Below are 13,145 nucleotides of genomic sequence, written 5' to 3' on the forward strand. Positions count from 1 at the left end.
AAGTTCTGGTGCCTGTTTCTCCGGGATCTCTGCCAGATGGTACACAGCTCCAGCCAGAAAGGCACCCCAGGAGCCTGGGAGACCAGGGGCGACTCGCCTTCTTATTTAGACCCCTGCTCTCCCGAAAAGTGCAAGGTCCTTCGCGCAGCTCTCTGGGGGCCGCTGGGGTGCAGCGGGGCAGCGGGACTCGCTCCGGTGCGCACCGAGAGAGCGCCTGGCGGGCGGCGCCCAACTCCCCAGCGGCCTCGGTGGCTCCGGGACTCGCCGAGGCTGGGGCTCCAGCAGTGCGCTCCCTACGGCTGGCTGGGTCTGGCCCGGCCCGGCCCGGAGCTTCTAGAGAAGGCGCAGCGCCCCTACCGCCCATTTTCCGCCTCCATCTCCTCTCCACCTTCTCCCCAACCCCCCCGCCCCGGCCCAGCCACCCGCGCAGTCACAACCGGTTCAGACTGGCCGGAGTGCCCCGTAAAGAGGAGAGACCGGGGAAAAACAGTGGGAATAACTTCCCAGGGTGGAGGAGGAGAGAGAGAAGGTGGAGTCTAGAGCAGGGGGCCGGCCGGCTCCCTCCCTCCATGTGGCCGCCACCGCCGCGGGGCACGGCGGGGGCAGAGGGCGACGGCTCCTGGGGCAGCACATAGCGGGACCGATTGCCCAATACTCCGGCAAGGGCCGGGCCCGGGATAAATAGCCGCCAGCCGGGCCGGGCCGCGGTCCCCACCGCACCACCCGCCCGGCCAGCCCGGGGCTCTGCGCCCTGTGCCGCGCCCCGGAGCCCATCGCCGAGGCCGGCAACTCAGGTAAAGGTTGGAGCTCGCGGTGCGGGTCTCAAGGGTGGGCGCCACCAGCGCCGTCTAACCTCCTGGAAGCCAGAAGTAACTCCTCAGAGTCTGAACAGGAGGTGGCGGCGGCTGTCACCAGTGGCCGAGCTTCTTGGAACCGGTTTCTTGTTTTATGTGTGTGCAGGAAGCTGAGTGCCCTTGGTGCGCCGGTGCCCACTCGTCGACACCTCATTTTTGATGGGGTGCTTCTCCGCTGTAGGCAAGTTTCCCAGGGAGTCTGAGAATTGCATTTTGCACGGAGTTGGGGTGGGGAGGGTTTGGAGGTGAGGTAGAGAGCGCGCGCGCGAGAAAGCTGACTTAGCGGGTCCTGGAGGAGGGTGGACAGTGCACCCCAGGAGAGGCTCTGGGTGGAGTTCTGCCCTGAGACAGTTGTGGGGCTACTAGTGTGGCAGAGCAGTATTGTGTGTGTGTGAGGGGGGTTTGGGGGGTGGAGAGGGATGCTATCAAGGTGGGCCCCTGTTCTCCAGAGGTACTAATCTCCACGTAGCCTGGTGGGGAGTTGGTGCACGCCCCGGGAGAGTTAGGGCGCAGGTGGTGCTCCTGGACTAGGAGAAAAGCCGCACCTGAAGCAGGCAGATTCTGCAAAGCCACGCCAAGTTCAGCACCATCTGGTCAAGTGCCGGGCGAACGCCTCAGCCCAGCTCCCAAGACTGTGGTGCAAGGCACCGTCACCGCGGCGGCCTGGACGCTGTGCGGGAACTTAGGAGGATTTGGTACTTACCACTTTATCCTTAGCTCTCTCTGTTCACCTAGTCTGGCTTCATCTGCGTGCACAGCCTTTGAGAGAGCTCATAACCCATAAAACACTCGGTCATCAAAAACAAATCAGTGTTTTCTCGGGATGCCAGGCCTCTCTAGTGCAGGTCAATCCACTCCATTTAAACAGGATTTACACTAAATATATCACTTTATTATTTATATGGGCGGTTATTTAATATGGCAAACTTTGTACTGTTTCCTGGTTTACAGATAGTTGACTGTAATTTTTCAAACTCTTGATTACTTCATAATTGCAGATAGATTCCTCACCCCCAAAGCAGGATTTTTACTTTGTTCCAGGGACTTCCCTTTATTTGGTATGTCTTAATAGTTCCTTAATTTGGGGTTGTTTTTTTTTCTATAAAAAAATGCTGGCTGGTTAAGACAGAGAAGAAGACACTAGAGAGGATTCTAAAATGAAGGTAGAGATTATGCATTAAGCTAGTATAGCTTTAGAAATTATGTGATACAGACAGTAGGACTGGTATCCATATCATTGCCAGAGGTTTTTTTTTTTTTTTTTTTAGCCCAGGGAAATAGTAATTACATAATAAAGTAATTTAATCTCTAAAGTTTAACTTGCAATTTTGCAATAACTCATACTTTTAGTACCACTGACTGCCTAAGAATATCCTTTTCTGGTTCTTCCCTTCTCTGTACCTGAGTGGGGGAGCAGGAACCTTTCATATCTTTAGGATGAATATAGGGAAGAATCAGAGTCATAGGCAGGAAATCAGGGCCCTAGAAATCTTTTCTGACTTTTGACTTTTCAAGTTTTACTTCCTTACCCATTTAAACTTCCAAAATTTTAAGTCTGTTTCTAAAGTGAGATATCTCTTGAACTTAATCCCATGAAATGAAAATAGGTGTAGAAGGCCAGTGGGAAGGAGGAAAAGAGTCTTGTTTGTCTAACTACAGCTTTCTAAGAAAATGTCACCTAGTGATACCAATTTTATTTAAAGATTAAAACAATGTGTATAGTTTGATCTATCTGGTCTTCTCTTTGGGAGTGTTTTTGTAGCTCCTGTAAATAATGATATTGAACTAAGCTTAATACTGACTTCAAGGGAGAAACATATGGTTCCCACCTTGAGAGAGTTTAGTCTGGTGGGAAAGACAGGCATATTTACAAATATCTACAACATAAGATAATATAAATGGAATCATGGTAGCAACATCCATTGTGTGCAATTAATTGGCAGAGAAAAGTAAAAGTTGATCCAAAGTTAAGAACCGAGAAAAGCTTTGTAGAGGCTGTAGCATTTGAAATAGCACTTAAAAGAAGAGGATTTCCTTCATGGTTCCAGGGGATAGCACAGAAGTATGGTTGTCAGGTTTATTCAGAGGAAGCAGGTCAGTTTGGACTGACTGGTTTCTATAATTTTAAGAGTGTAAGACTGGGAGGTAGAATTGGGCTAGATTTTGGAGAATGCAACAAACCATGAAAAATTATTACCACAATAAATGTGGTTACTATCTGCCACTATAAATATATACCTATAGCTATAAATTTTATTTTTGATGATAAAAGCTTTTGAGATAAACTCTTTCTTAACAACTTTCAAATGCAGTAGTTCTCCCCATCTTGAGGCAGAAACATTCCAAGACACTCCCCTCAGTGGATACATGAAACTGTGTGTAGAATAGAACCCTTTTTCTTGTATGTACAGATTTACTCCCCATAAATCTGCCAGATGCACCGGATCTTTATTCATTTCAGCATCACATATATGTTGCCACAAGTCCTGATTTATAGATATATTTAACAGGACAAGTTTATTATAAAAAGGGAAGGGAAGGAAGTAAGGGATGCAAGCATACAGCAAGCAAAAAGAGCTGCCCCTAAACTGGAGGGGCTTGTTAAATGAGAAGGCTACACAGTCACAGGTGGGCAGCCTTGGGAGGAGCTGCCTAGCTGTTTTGCAAAGAGAGATTGGTGAAGAGAAATAGCTGCAGAGTCACAGGCTGGCAGGAGAGCTACTGCTGAGTCTTGATTTTTTAAATTCTGAAAGTGACATAGCAAATGTACTGATTTGTACATGATATACTAAAGTGTGTATTCAGACAACAGTGAATTCTACATAATCGCCTAAAAATTATACAAAGCACACACTAAGCAAAAGAATATGCCAGTTTAAATAGCATCATCACAGATTTCTTCACCAAAATACTATTTAGGCCAGTGGAGAAAATGTGCCCATTCAATGAGGGCCAATGTTACTCAGTTGCAGCTAATTATTACATAACAATGAAGGCCCTGCATTGCCAAATCCTCTGATTTTCAGGAGAATTCAGAAATTCTAATTATTATGTAAAATTTCCCAGTTTTATAAGAATGGCAATTCATTTAAAAATTGCTGGGAAACAGCTGGGTGGGTCAAAAACAAAAAACTTTTGGAAACCAAGAGATCAGATTTGGCTTGAATATTGCCACTTTGTTAGATGATTTCCAAGGTTCCTTCAGGCTTCAGACTTACATGATCCAGACTCAATTTTCTTATCTCTAACCTGCTGCTAAACCATATTCATTCCAGTGCTCACCATCTTTAAATTATAATATCTTTGGACGAGCTCTTTGGCAAGTGCTGGACTATTATAAATCTATAAGATCTTTAAGGTCAAACATTGTCCTTTTTACATAACCCTGCTATTGATAAAATTTAGAGGCCTCAGCAGTTAATTACTGTGTTAATTATCCCTTTCAGGGACAATTAGTGTGGTTTAATTCAGGGACCCTGTGCTATTTCGATAAACATTTTCCTTCCTGCTCTTCCTTCTCACCCCAAAGTGTGATAATAATGAGCTAGAAAATTGATCCTTGGTTTCCATTTGGACAAGGTGTATATCTGACTTATGGTATAAGACAAAGAAATCTTTATCATTTTCACTTGGCAAGATTTCCCCATATAGCCTGCTTTCCTTTCTAAACATAGAGTTTTCTGGAGATGTCCTTGAATTGCAGGTAGTTGAATAAGTTAAGTTTTGGCTTTTGTGAGATGTAACACAGCTTTGTAGGTCTATTTTTTTTTAAGCATCTTTATATGGATCCAAGCAATATAATTAAAGCAAAAGTAATGGATTATGTATAATTCCAATCCTAAATTATTTTGAATAACTCTGATTCCTTAGAGAATTATGCCATGAAATTCATTTTTTAAATATTTATTTTTATTTATTTATGCATACAAGAACTGGGATGTAGGTCAGAGGTGTGGGTGGGGGCAAGGATTCATCAGAGATGGAGAGTGGAACAGAACAGGCAGATCTACGGAAATATACTGCTGAGGGCAGAGACAGTAGAGGTCTGCTGTGCTTTGTGGATCAGTTTCCTGGCCAGGGATAGACCTCATTGTGCAGCAGTGGCTGCCTATAACTTGATAGTGCTGAGATGTTAACCCCAGAGCCACCAGGGAGACCCTGAAATTCTTTAGTATACTTATTTAAAGCTGGGTAGCTAGAATTTGACTGACTGATGTAATTACCACTTTATATTGGTGAGTTATTTTATTGAGTAAGCCTGACTCTAAATGAAAAGTTCTGAGCAGATCCTGACTGTGGAAAGGAAGAATCTGAGTAAACAAAACTAGAATAGTGTGTTCAGAATTTACTCACCTTATTGTGATTGAGCTAACTGCAAGAGGACAAACAAGGCTCTGAATACAGTTCTGAGCCACAGTTTGTTCTTGTCCTGGCTCCAATGACAAGTCAAGTCTCCTTTGCATAGAAGAGAGTATGTTAACCAGTACTAAATGTTTAACATTTAAAACCAAATCTAAAAGGATGAGGCAATTATCTGGTTACTCAAGCTATACCATTTTGTGTTATATTGATAAAATGAAGAAAAAATCAATTTCTTCATTTTATCCTAGTAAAGTGTTGTTGGTTCATTAGTAGTAGTGGCTAATCATTAAGATTCAGTGAAAGCTGGCTCTAAGCTCTTGGAGGTAGGGCCTCATCTTCTCTCTTCAATAACCTCTAAGTGACTCAGTTAATTTTGTTAAGTGAAAGATGTTGATTAATCACTTTAATAGACAGGATATTTAAGTAAGTAGGTTTTCTATGCATTTATTCATTCATTCATTTTGTTAAGATTTGTTGAGTTTTATTATGTGCCAAGTACCATTCTTTGTGCTAGTGATACATGATTGGCATGTACATTAGATACTTTGACTAGTGATAGTAGATTGTGATAAATGTTATAATAGCAAGGTTTCTGAAATTGGTATGAAACATGAGAGGTGGAATGACTAAGTCTTGGTGAGTTTCAAGGGTGAAAGTAAGAGTTTGTTAGTAGGCAAGTTGGAGAAAGGCATTAGAGTCACTTTTGGCAGCTGGTAGGGTCTGAAGAGACAAAGGCACAGGGTAGGGAAAGGGTGGGCTTGAGTGTTGAATTGTTACAGTGACTTCGGAGCACAGATTTGTGGGTCATCCTCTCAGGAACTGTAGTTGGGGGTTTGGACATTCAGATCAGATTATTAGCTGGGTATTTAAAGGCCTATATACCTAACATCATGTGGACAAAATATGGATTTATAAAACCATCTTTTAAATGTTTATTTATAATTTTTAAACAACAAAGAAACAAAGAAGAGAGGTAAACCGGGTCAAGACAGGGTGTACTGACTCAGTGCAGAGGAGGTATCGAGACACCATAGTGACACCTTTGTTGCTGGGTTTGGATTCATGCACATCAGAGATCATTGGAAGAGATGAGAAAGTGGAGGCAGGGAGCTTACTCTTTCAAGTTTTTAAAAGAAAACATTTAAAAGATGCAACAGTAACGATGTCTACATCTACTTTATGCCAAGCATCACACTAAGTGCTTCCTAGGGATTATTTCCTCTGTTTCTGGTAAAAAGCCTGAGGAAGGAGGTTTTACTATTCCTATTTTATATGATGAAGAAACTGAGAAGGCTGTTAAGTGACCTAAAGTCACACAGCTGATAGTAGAGCCTCAGATCTGTGCCCAGGAGAAGTCACTGCTAGTGTGTAAGTTCTAGATTGAGGGCCATGCATTGTTTATGGATGTGACTCAGAGTAAGTTGTAGTTTACAGCATGATCCGGCATATGTGTAAACATTGAAGCAGAGTTTCTCAAAATAGTACTTAACCTTTACTACCGTGTAGGAAGTGTTCTTATATTTTAATTCTCATCTATTTTACCCTAGTTTAAATTTCCATTAAAAAAAAAAAAAAAGCTGCTCACGATCTGCCAGGCTTTCATGACCTGTGACATAATCCAGATTTTGAACAACACTGCTCTAGACATATGCCTTCCTTCCCAAACTAGACCTTTATGTTCCTTTCTATTAAATTCAACAATTATTTATTGACTACCTACTATATGCAGAGAGGTGAAAAGAACATAAAGAACATAGAATTATCCGTGATCCAAGGAATTTTCAGTGTAGTGAAGAGAAAGACAAGTGAATGTCTAGTTATAGTGGGCACAGAGTGAAATAAGAAAGAGAGGTCTAAGCAACATAGTTTGGCAGCATAGAGAATGGACTGATTAATCCTGACTCTGCATACATACTGATTTGAATAGTTGTCTTTAATGGTTATGTTCTCATTTAGAACATAAAAAACAGTTATGAAATGAATAAAAATGTAGTTGGTAAAGACTTAAGAATATGGATGACCTGAAGACCACACTATTCTGTATTATTTTCAAAGGTTCTTGAAGTGTCCAAAGTACATCAATATTATTTAGACAACACTTTACCTAGGATAAGTCCCTGAATTATATCAGCAGATTCAGACTGTAAAAGGGAAGTGCATCCATTAAAAAAAAAAAAAAGTTTACGATCAACATCCCAAAGAAAGAATGCAAACATACAGATGACTTAGGACCCTGCATTCAGTAATGCATCCTAGGGTAAAAAGGAGAGAGACTTAAATACAATCCAGCAAAAAGCTTGTGGATTTTGAGAGTAGCATATTAACAATACCTACTTAATGGATTTTTATGTAGAGAATATTTGAAAGGCCTTGGCACAATGTCTGCTACATACAAAATGTTAATAAATAGATGTAATTCAAAGTTATCCCATGAAATGCTAACAGTACATTTATTCCTTAAAAATTTCTTAATTCCACTGCTTAGGAAATTCCTAAGAAAAAATGCTACCTATATGGGAATTTCAAGGCATTTGAAGTACTTTTCCATAGCCATGATTAAAGTGGTTTAAAAAGACCAATTGAAATAACTAAAAGTGGTCACAGCTTTCATTTTATGCTTGTACACTAGGGCATTTAATTAAGATGTTCTGTGGTGCTGTGGCCCACTCCCTTCATGGAATAACCAGATACTGGAGTCACCGGAAGTCCGGTCACAACCTGGCCTGAATCCCAGAGTTCCTGTTTTCATTGGTTTAGTGACCTCCCTGGAATTGTTCATCTTTAACTTCCCTGGGTAATTCTACAGCCAGGTTTGAAATCCCTAACAGGTCTTAATGTAAGCTGTGATAATCAGAATCATACATTTGTGGAGATTCAACTTTAATATTGGGTTCTTTGTTTGCTTTTTGAATACACACTGAGTTACCACCCTTTCTTGAGAATTTGTTTTGAAAGGAAGCTCTTAGGAGTCTTTGGAATGAGAAAGGGGTCTCTTTTTGCTGGGAAAGGGTACAAAAATGTGGTATCAAGAGTGAGACAACAAACTGGACTTAATACAGTTTTTGAGAGATAGAGATGCTGATTTTAATGTTTTTGATAGCCTTTGATTAATTCTCACTCCATTCTACCCAGTAGTATCCTAAAAACTATACAACAGCATTTGGCAAGAAGTGCTAGTAAACAATATAGTTTCCTGAGGAGAGACAGAGAGGAAGAAAATAAATGAAAGGAAGGAAAAGAAAGAAGGGAAGCTTGAAGAAACCTTGACTTACCTTCCTTCAGTCCTTTTTGTTTGTCTTGGCGCTGTTTACCTACAAGCCCTTTGTTATCATTGTGATCTTTCCTCAATGAGTTTCCCTTTGACCATTTGCTGAAGTTTTCCTATTTTCAGGAAGTTATTCAAAGTGCTGTTGACAAATGTGATCTCCATACTCTACTTTTGAGGAGAACATGGTAAAAATGTGTTGTGGAGTGTACACACATCTGATCCAGATCAATCTGAGATAACTAAAACTTAAAATCAAGTGTCTAAGAAGTGCTGTGTGGCAGGAAGGTGGCAAGACCTGGGTTGTTGGTACTTTAAAATTTTGAGGGTTATAAGAAGATGATAATTATAATAAGATTATTGTGTGGCAGGCACTGTAGAAACTGTATTAGGTTAACAGACTCATTTAATCATCACAATAATCTGATGAACCAAGTGCTATCATTGCAGCCATGTTTTAGATAAAGTAAGGACAGAAATCTAAGGAACTCGCTGCAAGTCAGACTCTGAGCTTGTATCAGAACTGGGTGGGTACTCAGGTTATGTTGGACTCAAGGCTATTGTGCTCTTCTCTCTCCTTATGTTTAAATTTTCTAGAATATATATCTCCACATATATATAGATACAGATATATGTGTGTGCACTTGATACCATTATGCAAAAAAAAAAAAAAAAAAAGATCCCAGCCTCTCCCCATTACCTTCCCCAAATGAGAAGTGTTTTTTTTTTTTTTTTTTTCTAATTTGGAAAAATTAATAGATGACAGCATTAATACTTGACATCCTTATTATAGTTATCACCATCACTCTCAACACTATCATCATAGTTAGAATCATCTTAGGGTTTTCCTGAAAACCCCATCCTTGCTTCCTTGGGAAGAGCAGAGACTGGTTAGGGTGTGTGGCTTAGACCCAGAGAGATGCTTGACAATGTTGGCACTGGCTGGGGGAGATTCTTGAAGCTGCTCCTGGGTCTTTTCTGGGCTTCTGTACAGCAGAAGGAAAGCTGATGGATGGCTGAGTGATTCTTTAGAGGCATGTGGTCATGCTTGGCCATTGGCAAAAGACATTTCTCTCTCATTGACAATGATATGTGCTTGTTCTTTCTGGAGCCATGAGGGTAAAACTATGCTCATTTTCCAACAGATTTTGGGAACTTGCCAAATTAAATGTGGGGCTAGTGGCATTGCTATGACAAGTGGGAACAGAGCCTAGTGTCACATGTGAAGACAGAGGAGGCAGTCATCATTTCCTTTGTTCTTCCTCTGTGCTGCTTTGTGCCAAGAAATATAAAGTCATGCTCTCCTGAAAAGGTCCAATTATTCTGTTTGCTCATGTAAAGTCTTGATTTCTTGGAGAGATAGATTTATGTTTGTGTAATCTTTCATTTCACTTAGGTGTGTTAGGATGATAGAGGTTTGTTTTCATAGGAGTTCTGTAGTTTCTTACACAACTTTCTCCTATTTTTTTAAGAGTACTTTTATTTATTTATTTATACAGAACTGGGGTACAAGCCAGAGGTGCAGGGGCTGTGAGAGTCTGCACTAGAGACAGAGTGGGGAGCAAAACATGCAGATCAATGAAGTACACTGTTGAAAAGAGCAGTGGGCCTGTCAGAAGAGGTCTGCGGTGCCATATGGACCACCTGGGGGGGGGGGGGGAGATCAAACTCGAACTGAAGTGGCTGCCTCTAGCCTGCAGTGCTGCTTCCTAACCCATTGTGCCACCAGGGAGGGCCTTTTTCTTCTATTTCTGTTGGAAGAAAAATAGCCTTGAAAATCTCCCAATAGTGGATGTATCATCATTGTGAGATTTTTTGTATCATAAGCCATGATCTCCTATTTTTGTGTTGACAACACTGCACTGACAAATGGGAGTCATGGAGCAAGCTGGGAGATGCAGAATGCTGCCAAAAAGCAATCCCAGCTTTTTTATTGATAGAATAATTTTACAGTATCAGTTGTAATGGAAAGGAGGACAAAAAGAAAAAGGGAGGGACAAAACTAGAAAAATGTGCTCTGTCATCTATAGAATCCGGGGTTGTGAGTTTGCCCTCCAGTCACTTCTCATCTGCTTGATGATTTGGTATTTTAATTGAGATCAAGCCCTAGATCCCCAACCAGAGTTTCAGTCTTATCACTGATCAGCTTCTGGGGGCCCTTGTCAAACATCAGTACACAGCAGCCCCCCCCCAACCCCCTCCCCGGCATTCCTAGTCATACCTCATGATGCATAGCATTCCCAGAGTGATCAAGCTTTCTGCTCTTAATTGATTTGAAAGTCACCTTGCTGTGTTGGGCTCCTGTAACTAATTGGCCCATTCTGACCTTGCTTAGGAATATAGAACTGTAGGTAACAAAATGGTGGCTGAACAAGCTGCTTTGAATTCTTCCAAGCTTTTCATAGAAAGTTAAGAAGATAACTTTGTCATGGTCATCACTTTGCAAGATAGTTTGCTTTTGTTTCTATTTGAAACCTAGATATGATGATCTGTAGAGACTGTGGAGGGTAAAGTCTTGGACAGGTTAGGTAACAAGGTAGTGCTAAAAGGATGCCAAATGTGGCTTAACTGCATGGGGTGGAGGGCTCAAGGTGAAGAGTTTGCCCATGCTCCATCCTCCACTTCCCCCTTCTTACCCCTCCTGCTGCCTCACCTGTATCTTCCTTCCACTAGGACAGAAGGGGAAATGGTCAAAACTTGTTCTTCTATCCTATAGGGCATGATGCTCAGATCTGGCTGCACATTAGAATGATGAAGGAAACTCAACAGAACAGGAAGGGGCAGGCTGCATTCCAGAGCACTCTGATGGAGGAGCTGGCTCAGAGATACTTCAAAACTGCCTAATTGGTTCTAGTGCATGGGAATCAAAATGACTGTGGTTGGACAGCATTTTTTAGTATATATCTGCAGGTGACATGGGCCAGAATTACACAGTGACTCAAAATATGCAGAATCTGAGATTACAAACACTAAAAATGCTTAGGCTTTGAACTAGAAACTTGAAAGGAAATAAAATCTTAGTAATAACAGATTTTGAATTATTCCAAATTGCATTCTCCCAATATGCAGATCTTGATTAAATAATAGTTATTAAGAAATGACTAAGGATAAAAATCTTAGAAGCTCTATATTTATAAGTGATTCAGTAACTAGTTGCTATAGAATACTTGTATAACTAGTAACTACTACTTAGAAACTAGCTATGAAGTTATAAAAAAAACCTTTCATGGTTATTAAATAATAGCTATAATTTTAAAATAATTTTAAAAATTTAGATAATTATTCGCAAATTGTCTGTTGTTTGGGGATGCAGGTTCACAGCTCTTCAAATGTATATTATCATGGCATACATACAATCCTCCACTACAGTCTATTGGCTCCCCCTCCCTCTTTCGTGTCTCCCCCTGCTCCCCCAGTCAGATTCTAAGTATTTGTTTTGTTTATTTTATTTTTATCAGTTTTTACAAGTATGTATATATATTCCACATATGAGTGAAATCATTTGGTATTTGCCTTTCTCCTGAATTAATTTACTTTATAGTTAACATTTTTTTTTATACTGTGTGCCAGGCACTAACATTTGCATTTAAATTCACTCCTATTCCATGTGCTAGAAGAGAAAACTGAGGCTCAGAGATATTAAGTAATGGGCTCAAAAACACATATAAGAAGCTTAGCATCGATCAGGACCCAACTATGCAGTTAAGAACAAAGCCCATGATCTTCAGTGTTACTCATATCCTGCTATTCTGGGACCAGATACTAGAAAAATGCCCCCTATTTCATTTTACCCTATCATTTATTTTAAAAGAATTACTTATTTATACAGACAAGAATTGGGGTACAGGCCAAAGGTGTAGGAGGTGGGAGGATTCACTAGAGACACAATGGGGAGCAGGACAAGCAGATCTACTAAAGTACACTGCTGAGGGGAGCAGTGGGCCGGTCAGGAGAGGTCTGCAACGCCATGTGGTCACCTCCTGGGCTGGGAATCAAACTTGTGCTGCAGTGGCTGAAGTCAGCTTCATTGTACTGTGCTTTAACTTGTGCCACCAGGGAGGACCCTCCTTTCTACCCCACCTTTATGATAAAACTAACAGGAATAAAGCAATAAAATATATTCAGCAATTAAAACATTTTGTTAACTTGCTCCATATAGTTTTTCTTTTACACCCTTCCTCTATATGCTAAAATAACCAAGGTCACTGATGTTTACTTCAGAAACCTTGAATTTATGTTTTGCGTTTTATTGTTCAGATTATTCTTTTATGGTGCTTAGTCATTCATATAGTAGAGGTGACTACAAATCACTCCTGTGTTTGAGCAACACAAAACAAATGAAATAATTAACAAGTAATCCGGTTTCATTACCATTATGAAAATACCAATCTGGGGGTGTATGTGGATATAGGTGGGGAGGAGAGCCATTTCCTAGGGGAGGAATCTTATGTTTATCAAAGGCCTCATTAAGATATTGTTTATTTTGGGCCCTCCCTGGTGGTGCAGCGGGTTGAAGAAAAGATCCCAGCCTCTCCCCATTACCTTCCCCAAATGAGAAGTGTTTTTTTTTTTTTTTTTTGCTAATTTGGACAAATTAATAGATGACAGCATTAATACTTGACATCCTTATTATAGTTATCACCATCACTCTCAACACTATCATC

At 40.8% G+C, this 13,145-nt stretch overlaps 1 protein-coding gene across 1 annotated transcript in view; it reads left to right on the top strand.

The window, feature by feature from the left end:
• Window positions 1-422: 422 nt before the first annotated feature.
• Window positions 423-13,145, top strand: part of SLC16A9 (solute carrier family 16, member 9) — a 51,526-nt gene continuing 38,803 nt past the window's right edge. Inside the window, exon 1 of the mRNA XM_004680873.2 lies at window positions 423-794. The gene's annotated coding sequence lies outside the window, so the exon portion shown is untranslated. The remainder of the gene's footprint in view (window positions 795-13,145) is intronic.

The sequence above is a fragment of the Condylura cristata genome, unplaced genomic scaffold (genome assembly GCF_000260355.1).
Source record: "Condylura cristata isolate star-nosed mole 26May11 unplaced genomic scaffold, ConCri1.0 scaffold00011, whole genome shotgun sequence".
Taxonomy (NCBI): Eukaryota; Metazoa; Chordata; class Mammalia; order Eulipotyphla; family Talpidae; genus Condylura; species Condylura cristata.